The 12,708-nt window shown below is 42.8% G+C and overlaps 1 long non-coding RNA gene across 1 annotated transcript; it reads right to left on the bottom strand.

The window, feature by feature from the left end:
• Positions 1–546: 546 nt before the first annotated feature.
• On the bottom strand, positions 547–10,445 carry LOC121137624. Its single transcript, XR_005874913.1, has 3 exons — positions 10,330–10,445; positions 5,495–5,595; positions 547–886 (listed from the first exon to the last, which is right to left on the bottom strand). It is a non-coding gene; the product is annotated as an uncharacterized LOC121137624 (long non-coding RNA).
• Between the last annotated feature and the right edge of the window lie 2,263 nt (positions 10,446–12,708).

The raw sequence follows: 12,708 nt of genomic DNA, 5'->3' as shown, positions 1-12,708 counted from the left end.
GTTAGTGACTATTTGAAGGAACACATTTAAGGGGACCAGCGAAGACAGACAAGGAGAAGACAAGGAGACTGAGAACAAAACCAAATCTGATATGGGAGACCCAGAAAGAGTAAAATTAGGGCAGATCTGTGTGGGTGTCACTAACATCAAAATGCTGGGAGGGGTAGGGTTGGGGGGTGTCATTGTTTGCAACCTCCCCCCTCCCCGCAGTATGTGCTTAGGAATTTTTTTATTAGATATTTGAACTGCATGACATTTTGATAGTAATACTTCTTGGCAAGTATTTCACATGTATTTGACTTATTAATCAACTCCTTTGGCAAGGCACCTGGTACCTCATGCAGCCATTCTGAGGGCAGTGGTTAAGCCCTGGGAAGTTACTGAGTCATATGAGGTGAATTTTTATGATTGAGTGTTTTGTTGGTAGCTATATATAGGCAGGAGGACTCAATCTAGGAGCTAGAAAAAGTTAGTGAAGATAAAATTAATTCAATTATTTTTTTAGACCAGAAAGACTTAAAACTTTAATAATGTCAACAAAATGTATCAATTGCTCAATATTTATTGAGTATCAGTCATGCTCTGGTCTGGGAGCTTCCATATTGTCTCTGAACATAAGACAGTGGAGTCCTTTTTCTGTCCTCCTGGACTAGTGCCTAGACAGACGCTAAGAGAGAATCAAAAGCACCCTCCATGTGAGAGGTGGCTATAGAAGCACAGGAGATGATAATGAACTTGGGGTACTCTCTCCCCTGGTAAAGGTGCTGCCTTGTCTCCATCCTGCATAGCGTAGTGCGCTGTTGACCACTCCTTCCCATTTGCCCATGTGGTGGTTGTCCACAGCCCAGGCCAGCTTGGTTAGACCTTCTCTTCTACAAGTTTGTATCTGAGAAAAGAGAAGGAGAGAGGTGTACATCAAGGAGTAAAGACAGTTGGGACTATGGGGCAGAAGATCCTGGGTTATGCACTGGATTCTGGGATGCCAAATACCTGTCATGCACCCAATCCTTTATCTACAATCCATGTGACCTCACAGGGCGTTCCACAGCTACTTTTTGTTTCCATATGGGGATACTGAGTCAAGAAAGCTCTGGGACATCCTGGAGGTCACAGGTGAGCAAAAAGAAGATCTGAGACTTGAACTTAGGACTTTGTCACTTCAGAGCTGGTGGTTCTCTTGTTTATGGCCTTAGGAAAGTCACTAAGCTTCTGTGTCTGTGGATTCCTTAGTAGCACCATGTGGGAGATAGTGCTGTCCTTCCTCTCCCATGGACTGCTGAAAAGCCAACAGGGTTTTACATGTTTATGCCTGTATGTAGCACTCTGAAGCATGCCACAATGTCTGAACACTTGCAAAGATGTTGTGCAGGGGAGTCCCAGCTAGGACAGGCAGGATCATGATAAGTACCAAGTCCTAATAAAAACATACTGTATAAGGCATTCACTCTCACTTTTCTTGAGGAGAGCCCTTCCTGTGTTTATTCTAAGCTAAAGTGTCCTCCACTGCCCCCAAGTAGAGCCTGTTTCTTCTTCTGTCCTCCCTCTGATTGACACTCCTGCCATTACCTCTGGATTGCTGGACTTACACTACAGGTGTGTTCCACTCCACAAGGGCTGGTCTAAGCATTTTGTGTGGGAGGATGCCTTTCCCGTTTCACATCTGTCCCTCCACTCTGTTGCTCCTTAGATATTCAAACATGCCAATCCAAATATAATAACAGAGAAAGAGGAATGAGAATCATGGCCCAGAATCAGAAGTGATAACTTCCCGTTTGATAACCAGAGCTTTCAATAAGCATGTATTTTTGTGACATTGGAAGAACCACAGTGGTCAGGTTGACCTCAGCCCAGCTGAAGATCAGGGATCACTCTAATTTTAAGTGAAGTCAGATTTTGGAGCTGGAGACATGGCTCAATGGTTAGGAGCACCAGCTGATTTTTCAAAGAAAGATCAATTCCCATCACACATCTGTCTGTAACTCCAGTTCCAGGGTTTCTGACACCCTCACACGGACATAAATGTGGGCAAAACACCAATGAATATAAAATAAAGATAAATTATATGTTAACAAAGAAAAGTCAGATTTTAATTTTGAGATACCTATCTCACATGACAATGTTTTATAATAACTTTTTGGTTTAGTTTTGTTTTAGTCTTGTTTCTAACAAGATTACAAGTTTAAAAGAAGGCAGAGACTGTTTCAAGGGAAAAAAGTCAAAGCACAGAGAAGAATGAATGTCTGTGTTTAGCTTACTTTCTCTTTTTATACAGTTCAGGATCTGAGCCCTGGGAATAGTTCCACCCACAGTGGTACTTCCTATCTCAATTATCTAATCAAGACAATCCCCCTGCCCCAGGCATGCCTAGAGGCTGCTCTCTTAGGTGATTATAGATTTCATCAAGTTGACAACTGAGATTAGCCACCTCAGTAATTACACTTCTAAGTAAGAAAGTAAATGTGGGGAACTTTAAACTTTAAAAAGAGTGGATTACAACCTTTGCAGCTGGTGGCTACAACAACAATAATAAAATGACAAATATTAAGAATCATCAAGGCAAACACACACTGAATTTGATTCACAGTTTCAGCAGCTAAAATGGAAGAAACTCCACACTTGAAATCAGAATAAAATAATCCAATAAGCATCTCCTAAGGAATTTCTGACAGGATCTGAATTTGTACCAGTTCAGCCATAAAGTGGTTCAAATTCTTCACACACACCTCAGCTTCCCTCCCCATACTGTTTAACAAAATTATGAGGTTCCAGCTGAATCTTTACTGTCTCTGACTCTCATTTCTACGGAGGCATCTGTCATGCACACAGTTAGGCTCTATGTATGTATGGAAGGCCTACAGTTTTGAGTCTCTGGACATTCGCCTTGCTATCTAGTCTGACTCCAAGCTTCTCACCCTTCCAGAGATTTCTTTCTGTTCTGCACCTAAGCAGAGCCTTGAGAGCACATTAAAGGCCTATGGCACCTTAGCTGGATATCTTTGAGCTCCCTGGTTCTTCTCATGGCTGTGAAATGTTGATGTGACCTATAAACCATACTGAACATTTGACAATTCCCTTCTACAGAGGAAACAAAGACAGCAATGGCACAAATCAACCAACCAACCACTGAGTCTTCAAAGCCATGTACAGCTTTCATAGTTTATTTTTTAATTCTCTCCCCCCCCCTTTCACTCTCTCTCTCTGTGTATATGTGTGTGTGTCTGGCTAACCCTCTGTGTATTTGCACATGTGCAGGTACCCATGGAGGCTGGACATATCAGATCTCCCCGGAGCTAGAGTTACAAGTAGTTGTGAGTCATCTAATGTATGTGCTGGGAATTGAACTCGGGCCTTCTCAAAGAGCACTCTGAGCATCTCTCCAGTCCCTCATTGTTACTTAGTTGAGCCTAGTTACCAAAGTACTCATCTTTAAAAAAAATCCTATTGATTGGAGGAATGCACATCTCATTTTCTTATGTCATAAATATTTATCTCCTATCCTCTCTTTATCCTAACTTTAAAGTGAAGGCACACAGGAGATATTTATAATTGAAGAGACAAGTATGCCTTGTCGATTGCTTTTGCAAAAAGCAGGCAGGCTCTTTCCCTTTGGCAATGACAAGATCTAAGAGCTCTTTGCCAGAGTCCAACATGGGACTTGTTTTAGAGCCAGAAGCTGGCAAAGACCATACACAGGTTAGGGACCATGCCTCTGGGAGCCTTACTTTAGTCTTCTCAGCCTCAAACTGCAAGTCCTCTGGAGAGAGACTCCTCTCATGGACACAGCAGTTAAAAGCAGATGACTTTCTGGGGTCGCCTCCACTCTGGGTAATTACCACATCTCCACTGTCCTCCCACTGACAGCCTGGACTTACTTATGACACCAGAATTTGTGGCTCGTTTATACACTATGATCTGTGGGATTGTTGTAGCTAACTTTAACTGTCAGCTTGTCACTGCCTATCATCACCAGAGAAGGAAAACTGCATTGAGGGATTTCCCAGATTAGATTGGGCTGTGTGTGTGTGTGTGTGTGTGTGTGTGTGTGTGTGTGTGTGTGTGTGTGTGTTGGGGCAGCAGTCTTGAATGTTAATTGATGTAGGAGGGCCAGCCCACGGTGGACAGTACCCTCCCTAGACAGGTGGTCTTGAGGGTGTATGAGAATATAAGAAAGCTAACTAAACATGAGTCTTTGAGAGAGCTAATACGCAGCCTTCTTCCACGGGTTTTGAGTCTGGCTCCTGCCTTGAGTTCTTGCCTTGACTTCCTGCAGTGGTAGACTGTGATCTGAAAGTGTAAGCCAAGTAAATCCTTTTGTCTCTTAAGCTGGTTCTCATCAGTGTGTTGATTTACAGCAGCAAAAAGGAAGACAGAACAGGGAGATCTTCATTTTTTCCCCCTTTTGGCACCATCCACATATTCCCTATAATTTCCTCACCCCTTTACACACTTAGATCTCATCTCACATCAGCAAATGAAACACAGTTACCTGAGAAGTGGGAGTGGCAGACAGACCCTCCCATGCCTTGAATTGTTGACAAAGACATGCTACTTAGCCCACCTTCCCAAAGAAATTTGGTTCCACTTTCAAAGCTAGTCATCATAACACACCACAGAAATAGGATTGTTTTATCACTGCATACAGTGTAGAAACCCTCTACAAAATTAGAATTGGGATCTGAGTAGCTTGAAAAGGGAACTCAGTCAAAGCTCACCTAGGAGGATCCCCATAATTTACATCCAGTGAGGAGTAGCTTTAACTGAGACTGCTCCAGAAAGGAAGTGAGGGTGTCTTAAAATATTAAGTTCAGCCTGTCCAGTGAGTCTCCATCGATGGTGTCTTCTGTTACCTTTTAACACTGTCTCCGTGTCCTTTTAATGGGAAGTCTGGTTGCAGCAAACTGTTCAGGGGCTTCTGTTTCCCAAATCATAGTTTCAAAGAAATCTTTTTGATGTGTTTGTGTGTGTGTGTGTATGTGCACATGTGTCTTCCTTATTGATCTCTATCTTTATTTTTAACATTTATAGTATTATTTATTTGTGTGCCTGTGTGTATGTTTGTGCACATGTGTGTGGGTGCCCATGGAGGACAGAAGAGGGCATGGGATCCCCAGGAGCTGGAAAACAGGCAGTTGTGAGCCACCCAATATGGGTGCTGGGAACTGAAGTTCCTCTGGAAGAGCAGCAAGTACTCTTAACCACAGAGCAGCTATCTCTCTCATCTCTGCCTTCAGTTCTTGATCCCTCATGAGGCCCATACTCTGCTGTGTAATGATGCTCTTTCTCTGGCTCTGAGTTTATCTGTTGGGCCTGTTTTTGACCAACAGGACAGGGCAGAATCAACAGTGAGCTAAGTCCAGACATGGATCTCGAGAGCGTTTACACATGCCCACATTCTCATGTGTGCTTCTTCCACGGTAGAAGGATGAGGAGTACATGAGGTTAGGTGGTTGCAATGGGCAGTTTTAATTGTCAACTTGACACAATACAGACTCACCTGCGAGGAGAATCTCAGTGAGGGACACCTAGATCAGGTTGGCCAGTGGGCGTGCCTGTGAGGCAATGCCATCCATCATGGGCAGCACCATTCCCCGGGTTCTTTAAAAGTAGAGAAAGCAAGCTGAACACAGGCACGTATGAGTTTATTTTCCTCCTCTCTTGACTATGAATGTGATGTGATTTCCCTCCAGTGATGGACTGGAATTGAAAGTCAAGTAAAACCTTTCTTTTCTGAGTTGCTTTTTGTCAGACATTTTACAACAGTTAAGGAAGTGAAACCAGGACAGTGAACTAGCTCTATGAGTTTGCTTCCATCAGTATGGTGAAATACTTGGATAAATCTAAAATGGCGAGGAGCAGCTTATTCTGGCTCATAGTTTAGAGGGTTCAGTCCATCATGGCAGCAGAAGTTGCAAGGTCCACAAGTGTTGGCAGGAGTGTGATGTTGCTTCCTCATATCTCTAGATACCAAGTAACAAGTAACCTTGGAAGGGAACCAGGGCCAGGGTAAGGCCTGTCCTCCAGTGATCTGCTTCCTTCAGCTAGACTCTACCTCATAAAGATTCCACAACAGCATTACCAGGTTAGGTCAACTTGACACAAGCCAGTGTCACTGGAGAGGAGGGAACCTCAATTGAAAAAAAAATAAGCTTCCATAATATTGGGCTGTAGGCAAACCTGTAGGGTATTTTCTTAATTAGTAATTGATGTGGAGCCCACTGTGGGTAGGGCCACTCCTGGACTGGTAGGCATGGGTTCTATAAGAACGCAGGCTGAGCAAGCCATGAGGAGCAAGCCAGTGAGCAGCACCCTTCATGGCCTCTGCATCAGTTTGTTTTGGGTCCTGACTTCCTTTGATGGTGTACTGTAATGTGGAAGTGTAAGCGAAATCAACTCTTTCTTTCCAAAATCTCTTTGGTTCATAGTGTGTTATCATAGCAACAGAAACCCTAAGTCACAGGGTTCCTCTCTGAACTTGAAGCTCACCAATTAGGCAAGGCTAGGTAGCCAGAGCCCCACCCATACTCCCATCTTTGCTTCCCCATGTGCCTCTGTATCTGGCATTTTTCATGGGTGCTGGGGATTGATCTCAGGTCCTTGTGCTTGCATGGCAATCATTTTCACAGCTAAGTCTGCTGTTCTTGTGCCCATCTTCCATGCCTGCTGGAAGGGCAGAGGAAAAGAATTTCCTGGATTCTTCTTTCTATCTCAGGGACTCAAAACTGTGTCTTCCTGTTTTCTGACCTCTGACACATTCACAATCAGCTGCCTAGTGCTGCTGCGGCTCACTCACAGAACTTGGAAATATGACCAGGATCTCAAACTTTAGAAATCCAACTCTATCATTCCACCTGCTCCCCTGCCCCCCATTACTTTCCTCAAAGTAGAATATTTTCTCCCAGGAGCAGTATATAAGTCAATACTGGGAAGAATGAAGAGGAAAACCAAATTTGTCCGCACTCTCCCTGTGGAGAGATAGTCCATTGTTGGTGTGTGCCGCATTTTCACCCCACACAAATGTGGTAGTCCTTATCTCCTATATAATCAGTTCCCACAGAGCATAGTGGCTGAGGACAACAGGTGGCTCTGTGTGTTTGCAGGGAATTGGGGAGGGGCTTAGGCAGAGGGTTCCTTTCAGGACACCTCAGGAAGTTAGTCACAGAGCCTTCTTATGAAGGCTTAACTGAAGCAAGGGAATCTACTTTCAAGATTCATTCACGTGTCTGGCCTGGTGCTAGGCATTAGCTGAAGGCCCCAATTCTTGATCTGGGGATCTCTCCCATGAGCTATTTGAGTCATCCTCCATTCTCACACCACAGAGTGATTCAGAAACAACTGAGAAGCTGGAGTAGTTGTGTGCTTGGTTTTGGACGTCACTCCATAGCTTCTCATGCTGCACGGAAACCCCAAACAATACAAAGCGAGAACCACTGAGGGTCATCATGAATTCTGGTCAGCAAAGAGACAGCTACCAGAAGTTACAGGAGACCAAGAATGTCATAGGGAACAATTTTTTTTTTTTTTTTTTGGTTTTTCGAGACAGGGTTTCTCTGTGGCTTTGGAGGCTGTCCTGGAACTCGCTTGGTAGTCCAGGCTGGTCTCGAACTCACAGAGATCCGCCTGCCTCTGCCTCCCGAGTGCTGGGATTAAAGGCGTGCGCCACCAACGCCCGGCAGGGAACAAATTCTAAATAGTCGATTATCCTTGCTCTATGCTCATACTGTCTGACATCTCAGATAATACTAAAGTACTAAAAGTGATTTCAATCCATAGCCATGAGCATTTAATTGTTATCCTGTGTTTGTCATGTAGCCAGCACTGACTTCAGCATTCATATACCTACACAGACTGCCCTCAAAATAAGCTTACATGAAACACGAATTACACAAGGTAATTCATTCCATTGGTAAATCAACCTGTAAAAAGGTTCTCTTAGCATTCCCAGACAATTGGCCTTTGTGACTATCACTTTTAAAAGCTCAAAGTAGGGTTAAAAAACAAAACAAGACAAAAACATCAACTTCTCTTAAAGCTTTCAAATTTATTTCAGAATGTTAATAAGCGCCCGAAGCAGCCTAACCAACACGGGCAAAGGTTCTTGTGTTCTGTTTGGGGTGGCAATTTAATGAGCGCTTTTCATGAACTCTGCATTTAAAGATATTGCTAGACTTTATTGGACATCTTTTTCATTGCAAATGTTTACCTAAGAGGGATCTCTGCATTGTCTGGCTGTTTGTTTCGACATTCTAGTCTGTTCTATACTGACTAATAATATCAAGATACAGAAACTGAGTTCAGCAAGCATTCCACAAGCTCTTGTCAGCTTCTTGTCTCACCATTCAGATGGTAAAGACTTAGATCAACTTTGAATTGTTATTGACCTAATAAGCTTGTTTTGTGTGTTCAGAAGTGTGTCAGGGTTCTCAAATCCTCCATCAGCAAATATATTCTCTAAGAGATTTGGGGGCACATCAGCTCCGAAAGGGAAGACTAAAATCTTTATCACTCTGCCACATTTACTCATCTGTTTAACATTTTCCCAATTGGATTTAGGTTGATTTAAGAAACTGTAAATCAATATTGATACATCATCACTAAAGCTATTCCTCATGCTCCGAGCAAGCCACCAATTCTAATTGACTCACAATTTTGCAGTGGTGTCATTCCATGAAGAAAATTAGATTTTTACATATCATAGCAAATCACAAAGCCAGAATGTCAACTTCATCTATCAGGCAATTACTTGGAGTGTTTATTTTGAGGGGTAGATTTTCTACAATATTTACTTAGAAAGCCACATGGGTCCTCCAAAAATAAATAAGGGCTATTATTCTTGCAAAAAATCCACAGTTTCCAAAAGCTACTCATCAATTTCCAATAGCATTAATGAAGAGAAATGCTGAGACAGTCACTCATACTGTCTTTATGATGAGAGTAGCCTACAGGACACATCAAGAGTAAGAACAAGGACAAGACAGATGATCTGAAAGATTCTCTCCTCTTTTAATTAGCTATTTGAAAATAGCATGTACCTTTTGAAGACACCATGGAACTCTGTCAAGAGAAGAGAGAGAATCAGTGATGGACATCAGCAGAAACACTTTTTAGGTGAGGATAACCTCTGTAAACACAAGGGTCTCATGTTCTCACACTAGAATAGAGGTTTGCTTTGGAATGGGAAAATCTTTTTTGTGGCATGGTCCTATACCTTGGTGGAGACTTCTGACTGCCAGAATAGCTCTAGGTCCAGTGAGAGGCCATGACCCAAGGGAATAAGGTGGAGAATTATAGCACAGGATACCTGATCTCCCCTTATGGCTTTTGCATGGATGGGCACACACACAGACACACACCCTCTTTTAATGGCTTCACCTTGAGTTCCATCTTCAAGTAGCATCAAGGCAGGGAGGGACAACATAGCAGGTTGAAAAACACACCAAGGTTCTACCCAGAGAGCCTGGAATTTCCCAAAGATGAACCTTTGCCTTTTGCTACTAGAAGTTTCTCTGAAGAATGGTCAATTTCAAGTAACCAGGACTGTCAATTAGCCACATTGCAGCAAGTCACTATTCATTGTTCTTATTATCTGTGGTTCCATTTCAAAAGATATATTAATAGCTTTAAATAAAAAAAAGAGAAGATCTGCTGGGCATTGGTGGTGCGCACCTTTAATCCTAGCACTCAAAAGGCAGAGGCAACTGAATCTCTCTGAGTTCAAAGCCAGCCTGATCTACAGAATGAGTTCCAGGAAAGCCAGGGCTACACAGAGAAACCCTGTCTCAAAAAACAAAAAACCAACAACAACTAAAACAAAACAAAAAAACAAAGAAAAAAGACTTCTGCTTTTCAAGAATGTAAGAATGACATTTGCATGGTTAGAATTTCCTGACCTTGACAAGAAAAGTTAAAGGAATAATATTAGGATCAAAGATTGATTTTCCTCCTAAATAATAGAAAAGAATTGAAAAGACACAAAGGCTGACCATGCATTCTCTCCTGGGTATGCAGATTTCTTCCCCATTTGCTTAGCTGCCTCTCCCCTTCCTACCTGCAAGCAGACCAAACCAGGAAATCTAGGAAACCAGAGGAAGAAAAACACTGAACTATTAAAATACAGCATTACACTTCCTTATTTCTGTTTTCCAGAAATGCTTTCTCAGAATGTGGTAGCATTTCACATACTGTTTATGGGACATGTGACCTTACTGAGACAACAATAAGATAACGAGGGAAATGAGTTTAACTCGAAATTCTCACATCATCCCCCAGTCTTGATGCCCCAGCCTTGATGCTGTAGCTTCTTCTTGCCCTGACCTCAGTTCTGATACATACCGAATCCCACTGCAGTTCAGTTCCTTGTGTTCTTCTCGCAGGGTGCTGAGGTACCACCTCCCCAAGTCAGTTTCACCTTGCAAATCAACACCACTTTCTTAAGTCAGTACCACCCCCGTAAGTCTCTACACACAAGTCAGTACCACCCCCGGAAGTCTCTACACACAAGTCAGTACCACCCCTGGAAGTCTCTACACACAAGTCAGTACCACCCCCGTAAGTCTCTACACACAAGTCAGTACCACCTCCAGCCAGTTTCACTTCCACAAGCTGGAACTAACCACAATCATTACCACTTCAATTCCACGCCACACCCAAGTCGGTAAGTACCATCTCCACAAGTCAGTATCACCTTGTGATGACTACTGTTGACTATCAACGTGACTACATCTGGAACTAACTAAAACTCAAGTAGCTGGTTATACTTGTGAGGATTTTTTTTCTGAATTAAACTATTTGAAGTGGCAGGGGGGATCTGCTTTTAATATAAGGGACATGGACTAAGGCAGATTTTGCTCATCTCCTGCTTGCTCTCGTTCTTGCTGGCAAATTCATTGCTTTGCTAGCATTAGAGCCTATTTCTTTGGGATTCTGGTGTACAGTGAAGACCAGCTGAGACATCCAGCTTCATGGACTGACCAACCATTGGGTTCTTGGACCTTCTGTTGGTAGACAGCCATTGTTGGACTAGCTGGACCACAGCCTGTCATTCTAATATTTATATTTCTTTCTGTAAGTTCTGTTCCTCTAGAGAACCCTGACTAATATACACCTTCACCAGTCAGTACACCTCTGTAAGGCAGTGCCATCTACAGCTAAAACCACCTCTATATGATGGTACAACATTCACAAAATTGGTATCGCCCACAAGTAGGCACTGCCTCCAAAAGTTGATACCACCTCCACAAGTCTGTACCACTCAAGGTGGTACCATATATAATCCAGTATCATCTCCACGAGTTGGTACCACCTCCATCAGCTAGTATCCTCTGCCAGTTGGCACCACCTCTACGAGCTGGTTTCACCTTCACAAGTCCATTTCACCTCCACAAGTCCGTATTATATCTGCAAGTTGGCACTGTCTCTATAAGTTGGTACCACCACCAAAAGTTGGTAACAACCTCAAGATACTGCCTACACAAGTTGCTACCATGGCCATAAGTTGGTTTCACTTCCACAAGTCAGCCCCAACTCCACAAGTTGTCACTACTTCCAAAAGTTGGTACCAACCACAAGTCAGCACCACCTGCAAGATATGATGCCTTCCTTGATACCAATAAACTATGCAGGTTGTCTTTGGCTCATTTGTCTGTCACATCTAGGAAGGGCATATTTTCTCCCCCTCCTGCTCTAGAGAGCTTAGTGCAGTTCCTAGCTTCACTCCTCTGCCAGATTCTCATTAGCAAAAAGAGGAAGAAAAAATTTCCTTCCAGACTTCATCTTCTGCCCTAGACAGATGGTGACTAAGTAACTCACAGAGAAAAGAGGAAACACACACTTGTTTTTACTCAATAAAATACTGAGTGTAGAAGCTGTTGTCTCAGAAAATGTTTGGGTGTCAGCCGCAGAGTCTTCACCCTGTCATGAAAGTCCTAGAGGAAGAGACTTCTTCCTGAGGAGAACAGAGGCAGTACTGAAGACTCAGAGAGGCCAGGAGAAGTCAAGGAAACCTAAGGCATTAAACTCAAGCAAAACTAGTTCCCTCCTACTTGATTACAAGTTTTATTGTTAAACTGGTTTAAATTGATTGTCTCTCAAACTACAGAAGATCTTTGATTGAATACTGTAGGGTCTTAACATTGCTTGGAAGAATCTTCATAGAAAAAACTGTGAACCAAACTCATGGTTCTCAACAAGCACAAACTCTGGCTTTAGTGTGATACCCAGCAAGAACACATGCCCACTATGAATTTGCATGTTTCCCTTTATCATAAAAAGAATAGAACATTTTCCTCAGCTTCCATGAAACCCAGTAGCCAATGTTGTAATTCCAGCATCCCAGTTATGGGGTTTAAGGGCCTTCCTGTGTAGGCCTATTGTTTTGAATTGATGAGGTAAGATGGAAGTCTTAGATAATTTTGGAAGAATCTAGGGCTATAAGTCCAACCCAAAGAATAGAAGTGAATCAGTGGCCCCTTTGTGATTTTTTAAGATTTATTTATTATATATATATAGCATTCTCCTTGCATATATGCCTGTAGGTCAGACAGGGTACCAGATCTCATTATAGATGTCTGTGGGCCACCATATGGTTGCTGGGAATTGAACTCAGGATCTCTGGAAGAGCAGTCAGTGCTCTTAATCTCTGAGCCATCTCTCCAGCCCCCCCCCCTTTGTGATTTTTATTGTGTGGAGAAGTTCAGTAATAATCACAGATTG

The sequence above is a fragment of the Mesocricetus auratus genome, unplaced genomic scaffold (genome assembly GCF_017639785.1).
Source record: "Mesocricetus auratus isolate SY011 unplaced genomic scaffold, BCM_Maur_2.0 Super-Scaffold_100691, whole genome shotgun sequence".
Taxonomy (NCBI): domain Eukaryota; kingdom Metazoa; phylum Chordata; class Mammalia; order Rodentia; family Cricetidae; genus Mesocricetus; species Mesocricetus auratus.
Note: the sequence above shows the minus strand (reverse complement) of the source record. Positions and strands in the feature narration are given on the sequence as shown.